Raw genomic sequence first — 11,684 nt, forward strand, 5'->3', positions numbered from 1 at the left:
AACCCAACCACATCACCTTATCCCACATATCTCAGTGATCAAGATATCCATAATTGTATCAAAAGAAAATGTTGCTTTGTTTGTGGTAATCCGTCTCATCTTGCAAGACATTGCAAGAACTGGCATAAGCAACAAAGAGACTTCAACAGTAAGTTTGGTCAGACATTTCCTATGTATAATGATCAAACCAAGAAAATGCCAAACCAAACTTACACTTCAGCCAGTGAGACAGATTTAAGACCCAAAAGAACCGAAAAACCCAAGAAACCATTTTGGCTAACCTAAAGAGAAAGGAAGCGATTAGCTAAGGGATCTGAAGTTGAAAAGCCCAAGAACCCTTCAAAAGTTTTCTCAAAGGCTAATCAAGAAGATTTTGTGATTAAGCCTAAACCAAAACGAAGGCAATCAAGAAAATCATTTCAAAACCGAGGAAATCATAATTCAGGTTTCTCGAGGGACTGCTCTTCAGATTCTGACTCACCAAAGGATACATTTACAGAAATCATAAAATTAAACTTGGTGATTTTGTGTTTAATCTTCCCGAGACAAGCACGTCTCGGGAAACCCTCCACTAACTGGTTGTTCATGTGTGTAGGGTCAGCTAGAATGGCCTGTCAACAGCATTTGGTACTTGGACAGTGGCTGCACCTGACACATGACAGGAGACGAGTCCCTGTTGTTCGACATCAAATCATACGATGGTGGACACGTTTCTTTTGCCGGCGATATTGGAGGAGAAATAACCAAACTAGGGAAAGTCTCGAATGGTACTTTAACATTCGATGTGGTTAATCTGGTGGAACAGCTCAACCACAACCTGCTCAGTGTGTCTCAAATCTGTGATAAGAAATTCTCAACCCTATTTACAGAAAATGAATGTCTCATTCTAAAACCAGGTTTTAAGGTCCCTGAAGAATGGATTATGTTGCGTACTCCGAGGCACAATGATGCATACATTCTGGACATGAGAAGCATTTATTCCATGAGTTCTGCTTCTTGCTTGATGTCCAAGGCCTCGGAGAACGATTCATCTTTATGGCATCGACGTTTGGGTCATGTCAACTTTAAGAGCTTGAATAAGTTGGTTAAAGGTGACCATGTGAGGGGCTTACCTGTAAAATCTTTCCATTGTGCTGAAAAATGTTTATCTTGCTCTAAATGCAAACAGCACAAGCTCCCTCATAAACCCAAGACCGTTAATTCCATAAACTCCACTCTTTAGTTGTTGCACATGGATCTTTTCGGTCCAATTCAACCATTGGCGATAGTTCGAAAAGCCTATTGTCTGGGTATTACTGACGATTTCTCACGTTTTAGTTGGACATTTCTGTTAGGGTACAAGGACGAGACATCACAGTTTCTACTCAGGTTTATTGTGTTGGTTGAGAATCAAACTGACAAGAAGGTGAAGTGTATCAGAAGTGACAATGGCACAAAGTTTTGCAACAAAATGGTGAATGAATTCTGTCACAACAAGGGAATTATTCATAAACTCAGCGCACCTTACACTCCCGAACAAAATGGGGTGGCTGAAAGAAGAAACCGTACTTTGGTGGAAGCCGCTAGAACAATGCTCTCATATTCCAAACTACCATTAATCTTCTGGGGTGAAGCCATCAATGCTGCTTGCTTTACCTAGAATCGTGTGCTTCTGAACAAAAGACTGAACAAGACTCCGTATGAAGTCTTTTATGGAACGAAGCCAAGGGTGAATTTCTTCAGAACGTTTGGATGTCCATGTACCATACTCCAAACAAATGCCGGAACGACCTCAAAGTTTGCTGAAAAGGCGGATGAGTGCTATTTTGTTGGTTATGCTGCTGACAAATGTGCTTATCGGGTCTACAACAAGAAAACTAGAGTAATCTTGGAGTCTTTCAACATTGATTGGCAAGAATTGAACCCTACTGATGCACACAATGGTCCAAACTGGATGTTTGATTATGAAAGTTTGTTTAAGCAGTTTTGTGGAATGTACATGACTCATGCGGTACCAATGGTTTCCCCTGTTGTTTCTCCACCGGTTCAACCTGATGATGATCAGTCCATCCTGATGCATGTTGTTTTGAAAGATCTTGGACATGTTGACATAGCTGCTGCTGCACCCATATTTAATATACAACCTGTGGCGAATCAACCAGCCCCGGTTATTGATGAGCAGCCCTCTGCCGACACCACTGAAATGCCAGTTGTTGAAGACATGACTGATTCAGATTCTGATTCATATGTGTCAGCTGACAACAATCAAAATGTTCAAATCGATCAAGCAGAGCCATCTCCTGCAAAACCAAGTGTGGTGGAGTCTGTCCCCGCACCTCCCTCAAAAGATGACAATCAAGGACCTGCAATGGAGGTCAATGCATCAAATGCGCAGGTTGAACCAAGTCCGGACGATGCTTCTGATAACACCAACACTACATCTGTTCCAACAGTAGTTGTTCCATTCTATGACAACCTATGGGAAGCTCCCATTGCTCCAGAACACTTGGTCGAACTGCAAGAAGGTGAAATTGATCGTCAAACAAGTGCTTCTGTCCCTGCGACAACTGTTTTTCATCCCATAGAGAGCCTGACTATCCAGCTTGAGGCCACTCCAGTCGAGCATGTCGACCAGATTCCACAGCTACCAATTCATCGTCAACATCCGACTGAGAACATCATTGGAGATCCATCCGCTGGCATCCAAACACACAGTACTTCCAGTAACATTAACATATGTCTTTTTGCTTGTTTTATTTCACAGGTAGAACCCAAGGACTACAGGGTTGCACTGAAAGAGAACTCCTGGGTTGAAGCCATGCAAGAAGAGCTATTGCAGTTCAAGAAGCTAAATGTTTAGAGGATAGTAAAGAAACCAGAAAATAAGAAGCCAATCGGAACGAAATGGGTATTCCGAAACAAGAAAGATGACAAGAGGTGATCATTAGAAATAAAGGCCAGCTTGTTGTGAAAGGATTTTGGCAACGTGATGGTCTTGATTATGATGAAGTCTATGCACCGGTAGCCAGACTAGAAGCAATTCGCATCTTTCTGGCATATGCCTCGTACATGAACTTCAAAGTGTATCAAATGGATGTGAAGACTACTTTCTTATACGGGAAAGTAAAGGAAGAGATCTACGTCAGTCAACCGCCAGGTTTCGAAGATCCAACTCATCCTGATCACGTTTACCGCCTTGACAAAGCACTTTATGGTCTTCACCAAGCACCTCGTGCATGGTTGCCACACTGGGTGATCATTTTGTGAAGAATGGATACAAGAGAGGAATCGTTGATCAAACTCTCTTTGTCAAGAAGGAAAACGGTGATCTGATTCTGGTCCAAGTTTATGTTGATGACATCATCTTCGGGTCCACGAATGAGGATCTGTGCAAGGAGTTCTCTGAGGTTATGCAACAGTGATTTGAAATGAGTTCCTTAGGGAAGATGACTTTCTTCCTGGGCTTACAAGTTAAGCAAAAGAAGAACATGACTTTGATACAACAAGAGAAGTACGTTCACGACATTGTTCAGAAATTTGGTTTCAAGGACTCAACATCTTTCATGACTCCAATCGCTACGCGACCTGTTCTAGCTCCTGATCCATCGGAAAACCAGTCAATCAACACCTTTACCGGTCAATGATTGGTTCCCTGATGTATCTCACTGCAAGCAGACCGGACATTATGTTCCCTATTTGTCAGTGTGCCAGATATCAGTCCGACCCGAGAGAATCCCACATGACGGCTGTCAAGCGTATTTTCAGATACTTGAAGGGTAGACCACGTTTGGGTCTTTGGTATCCAAAGGAATCTCCCTTGGAGCTTCATCCTTACACCGACAGTGATTATGGGGGATGCAACTTGGACAGAAAATCTACATCTGGTGGATGTCAATTCCTGGGAGATTAGTTGATCTCATAGCAGTGCAAGAAACAAGTCACTGTGTCCACCTCCACAGCAGAAGCTGAGTGCATTGCCGCATCCAGTTGCTGCTCTCAAGTGATATGGATCCAGCATCAGCTGCTGGATTACGGTTTGAATTTCTATGGATCCACGATCAAATGTGATAATGAGGCGGCCGTTGCTATTGTTAAAAACCCGGTCCAGTATTCAAAGACTAAGCACATTGACATCAGAATACATTTTATTCGTGATTGTTATGATCGTAAGCTTGTCGACATAAAAAGGGTCCATACTGACTATAACTTTGCAGATCTCTTTACTAAAGCCTTTAGTCATGCATGATTTTTGTTTCTTGTAGAGTCAGTGGGCATGATCTCTTTTGAGTAATTTTTTTATTTTAAAATTGTAAATATCTTTTAAATATATCACAATTTTAGAGGGAGAAAATTAAGTTAAGTTTAACTTACCAAAAAGATTTTAAGTTTGCTTTCAAGAAAAACTAAAACAAGTAATTTGACTTAACAAAAAGATTTTACTCCTATTAAAGAAAATTTTAAAAAATTCAAAAAGTATTATCCCACTTAGAGGGAGCTCCTTCGTAGAGGGAGTCGGATATTTAAAATTTTCAACTAAGAATTGATCTGACCATTTGGAAAGTGATAGTACATTGGTATGTATAGATCCTAGCAAGTCAAAAGAATAGAACAAAAGGCTACAAAGTCATTCATTGATGTGTAGATAGGCTTGACAAACAAGTAAGTGTTGAGTGATATAAACCTAAATTTCTACAGGTACTAGTGGATATACATTTACGATGCAGTTACATGATTCCGTAAAGTCATATTAATGAAGGGTGAAAAGTAATTACACATGTCATACCCAAGCCTCTCTTTACCTGATCACAGTAGTCTTATGAAAGTTAGTGTCAATTTTAATTTTCACTGAGTCAAGAAAAGAGTCAAGTAAAAAGTCAAGAAAAGCAAGAAAAGGAAAATAAAAGAGTCAGAAAACCAAAAGAAAACGAGTCAGAAAAGGAGTCAGTCCTAGGAATTTTAACTTATGCTTTATTTCTTCATTTATTTTCGACTCAAGCCTTGGACTTTCTACGTTTGTAATCATCCAAGATCTGATTGTTAAGGCCCTGAGTCTTCTGCTTTATTTTATTTTCTTTCTTTTGTTCAAGCCTTGGACTTTCTCTGCGCGATAATATAGTATTATCCGACCTGATTGTTATGGCCTGAACTTCTGCTTTATTTCAATCTTTCTAGATATCGATTCAAGTGTGCAAAGCACAAAGTGTCATATGTACAGTGTACAATGAGTCATATATGTTAATAAGAGTACTGTGATCAATTAAGAAAGGTTTAAGTCAAGTTGAGGTGATATGTTAACACAAACTAAGCCCGAGGTATGATGGAATCAGTAACATGTCTGATTAAGTGGGGACCACATAAGTATCGTGCCAAATTGAATCTCAAATGTATCACGTTGACATCAAAACACTTGTCAAGTTAAAAAGGTGGACAATATCTACAGTCAATGATGAATTTGAGTTAAAATAACTTCAAAATGGAGACGTGATCTAGGGCCTTGCAAATCAATATGATTCCTGGTCGTGATCGTTCTTTGTAAATTAACTAAAGAAAAGATCTATGTAAACTAACTAAATATTATGTTTTAAATTCAAAACATTTTAAATTTTCTTTTATTTTAGTTTATTTTGTTTTGTTTTTTTCTAAAATATTAAGTATCTATATAGTATAATATTTTCAGTTTTATTTTTTTAATTTTTATTTCTAGTTTTATTCTTTATCTTTATTTTTTTTTAATTTTTTTGTTGTTTATTTTATTTTTATGCTTATGTTTAAGAGATCGTTAGTGCAAAGTTCAACAAGTAACGGACTGACAAAAGAAAATCATAAAAAAAAATTTAAACAAGTGCGTGGGTTCGGTAAGTAAATGCTTTTTGGGTTTGAAAATGCAAATATTTTTAAAGACCGATGACTGAGAGTGTATTTTCGGTGAATACTCGCGATGTTTGTGACCTTATCGCGAGATAGGCTGACCCTATGTAAATGGGAAACCCAAAATATCTCTCATTATTCACCAAACACTTTCACATTTCACTCTCTCTTCTCTCTCTACACAAATCTTTCAAACCTTAAAACTTCTTCAAATCTTCATAAATCCGACCCTTCATTATCAAACATGCCTCTGAATCCTGACTATCCTCCCTTGGTATAACTTCATAAACACTTTGTTTCCTAAAATTCATCCTTGTTTCTGGGTTCTCATAGATCGAGACGGCAGTTCTCATGAACCGTCGGCTTGATCTAACACAGATCTCATAATTTTTGGTGTTCTTATGGCCAAAATATGTTCTCAGAACCTTAGATTTATGTTTACCATCATTAATTTGTTAGTTTTAGGTTTGATTGTTGAACAGTTTGTAGATCTAGACTTGTTTATATGTTCAAGGGCTAAATTGCCCAAGCAAACCAAAGGAGTTAAACTTTCCAGAAACCTAATTCAAGTCCGGGCGACTCCCAAGGAAAGGAAAAGAAATCAAAGTAGGACAAGTGGAACTTTTTCGCTTGAAGATGCATTTCGCTTCGCATGACCATGCGAAGCGAAATGGCTCTTGTTTCGCTTCGCATGACCATGCGAAGCGAAACTGGATCCGATGCGAAAAAGTCACACTTGGCATATTTTTCATAAAATTGAAACTGAAGCTACTGGACTGTTTTGAACAAATGGACTGTTTGGACACTTGGACTGTTTTGGAATCAATCTTTGTACTCTTTGGACTAAGAAATTTATAAATTGACAATATATAATTTATTAACTTATTAAAACCTTAATGTACATAATATTTATAAATATGTAAATACTTAATGCATAAGTATATAACTTATCTTGTTCTACTGATGATTCTCATGATCTTATGGTTTAATTTCAGGGTCATAATAATTTTTGTGCTCTCGGGTTGCCTAAGTCTAAGGCAGATAGAGTATTCACGTCTATGGTCAAGGGGCTCAAGCAATCACCTCTTGCACATGCCATCTCATCTGACCCAGCTATTTACTACAAGTGGGTTCTGCATTTCTGGGCTTTTGCAAAGGTTTTTGATGATTCTCTCTCATTTACAACCAAGGTTGCCAGAAGGGAGTTGACCATCACTGAAGCTGATATTAGAAGGGTGTTGAAGATTGCTGACCAGCCCGATTACATGTATGAGAAGGGTGATAGAAAGAAGCTGGGTGATTTTGTTACTCAGATGGGATACGACACAGAGTGGAAGAGCCTTGAGAAGAAACATCTCCCGCCATACTGGAGGTTCCTTTTCCATATTGTCACTCATTGCTTCGCAGACATTCGTGGATGATTTGATAGCATGAGTACTGAATAGGTCCGTATTATGTTTGCACTGACTACTCGAGAGAAGTTCAATTACTCTTGAAGGATATTCCTATGCATGTTGGGGAAATTAGGAGTGGGGCGACCTGGCTTATGTATCCAAGATTTGTACAGATGCTTCTTGATGATCTAATTCCAGATGTCCCTAGGCCAGGATCAAAGAAAGCTAAGGACAAGAAGTCTTATCCCGAGCCCTATCATGTGAATGAGATCAAGATGTTAATCTTTGGTGTATTGCTTAGCACCAAAGGAAGGGGACACCAGTATTTAGGACCAAGGCCGTGTCCTAAATTTATATTATTTGAGGAAACAGAGCGTGCTAGGGATGAGGCATCTGTTGAAAGTGAAGAGGAGGATGAGCCAGAGGTCGAGGCAGAACAAGATTCATCTGATGAGCCTCTTGAGGATCACACAAAGGACAAGCACGATTTAAAGAGAAAGGAAGCTGAGAAGGGCAAGCTAACTGAGCTTGAGGAGGAAGAGGAAGACCAGCCGCCCTTGAAGCGTCCGAGGAAACTTGGAGACTCCCAGAAGTCAACCAAGTTTCTTGTCAAGATTCCCTCAAAAGACAAACCATCCGACTAACCCAAAATCACCAAAGAAGCCCTAGCCCAAGCACTTCAAGCATTAGATGTAACCAAAATCCAAATCCCTCCCTATAAAAGGCCCAAGACAAGAAAGAAAGCCAAATCCAAGAAAACCAAAACCTTACTCCATGACTCACCTGAATCCTCACCCGAAACCACTCCAACAGACCAACCAATCTCTACCCTCCTACCCCAAATACCATCCTCACCAACCCAAGACCTACCTACAACTCCAATCAAACAACCTACCCAAACCGAACCCGAACCTTCTCAACTGACAACACCACCTACCCAACCAACCACCACAATATTCACTTCATTCGTTTTCAGCTCACCAATACAAACAACAAGCTTATGGAGCCAGACCATTATAACTTCGCCAACCCAAACCATAACCCCACCTACGATACAACCAACACCAACTACCACTACAACTTCACCAATCCTTACACAATCCTTCACCCTACCTTTGCAAACAACCTCACCACCATAATGTCCACCACCCCACCATCCACCATTATCTCACCCAAACCCATTTCCTGAGGAATGTCTTCAACACCTCCAGTGTACTCCGATCCTATCCTCGATAGGATCGTCGCACTGGAGGAATCCAATGCTAAAAGGGCGGAACGGGAAATCATGCTTCTCAAATTTATTAAAGACATGAAACAGAAGGCACTTGAGGATGAGAAAGAAAAGGCGGACTTGAAAGAAAGGATTAGGGTGTTGGAAGAACAGAAGGAAGCAAGTGACGCACTTGCTGAAAATCAAAGATTATTGACAAACACCTTCCACACCCGAATCCAGAATCTTCAAGTACTGATGAACCGAGAAGCTTCAGAAAATGCAAACCTGAGAGCAGATAATTCAAGACTTGGAGACAGATTGGCCACTCTGGAAATAAATTTGCCATCTGCAAGTGCTCTCAGGACAAGTGTTAACAAGAAAATCGAGGATGCCACTCGGAAGTGGGATGTTGAGAGTGAGGCCACAAATTCAAGAGTTACAATCTTAGAAAATCAGCTCGCTTCATCCGCTTCCCTCGATTCACTCAGAGCCGAGATGGAGGCAATTCAGGAAAAGATCAAGGAACAGGACCGTCTAAACAAGCTTCAACTTAGAACAAATGAAGAAATAGTGAGCAAATACCAAGCGGCCTCAGACCTTATGGGTATTCATGAAGATGATTTTCATGGTCTGGAGGATAGGCTTGATACGGTTTTCTGAAGCTGGAGAAGGTCTGGTGAGACTTCTCAGGCTGGTGGTTCGCAGCCTACCGCAGGTCCAAGTGTGGCGTTGCAAGGAGTTAGGGTTGAGGCGTCTGAAGGATAGGCGATAGTTGGTCGGTTAGTACAACCGGGCAGCCAATCTAGCGGTGTTGGTGGTAGTAATGAGGGTGAGAAGGAAGGTGTTGATGTTGAAAGTGACGATGGTGATAACGACGATGATGATGAAGACGACGATGACGATGATGACGTTCATGATAGCTTCGATGATGATGACGATGGTGATGATGAGGGCAGAAACGGTGGAAACGGAGGAGCCAGGGCAGCAGGAGGTGGAGGTGGAGATAACACTCAATCACCTCCACACACTCAATATGAAGTTCAAGACCCTGCTGCTCACGACTCGGCCGGCAAAGTCAGGGAGCATGATACACAAATTACTGACATGTATAAAGATTTATTTCCTGATGACTTTGCCGGTGTTATGGATGACTTTATTGAAGCAGGAAAGAACTTGGAGCATCTTATTGATCAGAATACAAAGGAAGGGGTTGAAGATGACTAACTAAACTATTCACCTAATCTAGACACTCCTCCTGCTCAAGTTCAAGCTTCAGAAACTCCCGCTGCTGATCCCGTCTCCAATCCAACTGACAACTTGACACAGGAACCACTAAAGAGAAAGAGGAAGAATCATATCGTGTCAAGTCGTGCATGCGCCCGCGATCTCATCTATCCTTACCACAATGATTCGCTGATTGTTTACGCAAAATATAATAGAGAGAATGCGTGTTGGGCGATTAGACGATATAGTGGTGATCTGATTTATCTCAACCACCATGAGCTGAAGTCATTACCAGAGCTTGACATCACTTATCTTCGAAAAGCTCTAGGTCATGGTGCGGTTGGGAGTACTTTGGATAGTTGGATCCCCGATTATCTTCATCGTCAATCGAGGGTCGACTACAAAGATTTTGAGCCAAATAAGGGTCGGAAGTACAAGAACCCAAGGGAGATAGACCCAGAGATTCGCGTATTTGACGAGCGCGAGCTAATGGGGCTCCATATAGAAGATATCAAGAAGCTCTACAATTCACCCCTGGGAACCGTCGAGGACATAGGTCGTGAGAACACAGACCGGATAGTGGAAGCCTTCAACAAATTTGTTAGAAGAGTTGTTGAACTTCTACTACCCGAGGACGGCTGGCTGGATTTCAACACCGACGGATTTCAATACTAAAGACTAGAGGGAGATTTTTAGTCCCATTTTGTTTTAGTCTTTTGTATTGTAATTACATGTTTTGGGCTTTAGCTATTAGCTTTGGATATAATAGGCCAAAGAGAAATAATGTTGTAAAGCCCATTGGGCATTTGATGTGACTTACTTCTCATACATGCTTCCCTATAAATAGGAAGCATGCCATGAGAAGTAGGGTTGTTGATATTAAAAAAGAAAAACCTTTTGTTAACACACTCACTCACTTTCTCTTGTCTCTCCCTCTACTCTACCCGAAAATAACATCTCAAGATCCGAGACCGCTTAGGTAGCTTAGTGTGATTTCCGCAAGCACTAGGCTCGGTTGATCCAATGCTATTGTTCGATCCACCTGCATGGGGACCTAAAGTTCTAGGGTTTCCAAAAGAGATAAATAACATGAAATCAACCTCAAATCCAACAAAAAAATAAGATCAAAATCCGAAAAGTTTGACCCGAAAACCACAAAAAGTCGAGCCGAAAGCTCTCATACCACTTGTAGGTCCTCTAGATGGATCTCAAGACTTGAATCGGATCAATCCGTGTTGTTGGTTAGCAGAAATCACCAACGACACTCGGATCTCGGATCTTAGTTTGTTTATGTAAAAGAGAGAAAATGGAGAAGTGGAGAGAAAGAGAGAGAGAGAGAGAGAGAGAAACTTTATTTCCTTGGAGTTGTGTGTTGTGAAAGAGTTCTTCTGTGGAAATGGGTTAAGTGGCCTTTATATAGGATCCCCATTTCTCCAAAGTTTACACAATAAACTTACAAAATAAACGTACCGAGTACATACTACACCGACTAAAGCAAACTAAAACGACATATGCAATCCTAAAAACAATATATATTATTGGCCCTACAGATTCTTCAATGGGTATGTAATCGCTATCTTCTTTTATGTGATTAGAGCTAGTTCCTTCTTCTTTCTAGATGTAGATGCCCTTATCAAGACAACATAATCAAAGACCGATACTGTGAATGCTTTATCATTGTTAGCGATTTTTTCTCTTATAAAGTTAATATGGACTATCTCGAGATACTTCATAAGAAAAAATGGCTAACAAGGATAAGGCATTGACGATATCGGCCTCAAATATTGTTTTCTCGACAAATGCATCTGGATCAAAAACAAAGTGAACAAGCTCTAATCACATAAAAAAGAGAGTGATTTCCTACCCATCGAACAATCTAAAGGCGCTGTTAAAAGGATACGGTAAAAGAATGATATAATAGAGCTTTTAGAGGGGTTGAAAAACAAGAAAACAAAAGCGGTGTGAAGACGATGTCTGAGACAGTTCGCAATTGTTTGGGTTTTCAT

The sequence above is a fragment of the Bidens hawaiensis genome, unplaced genomic scaffold, assembly GCF_021521415.1.
Source record: "Bidens hawaiensis isolate Kalapana, Puna unplaced genomic scaffold, B.hawaiensis_p1.1 tig00040564_1, whole genome shotgun sequence".
In the NCBI taxonomy this organism is placed as follows: Eukaryota; Viridiplantae; Streptophyta; class Magnoliopsida; order Asterales; family Asteraceae; genus Bidens; species Bidens hawaiensis.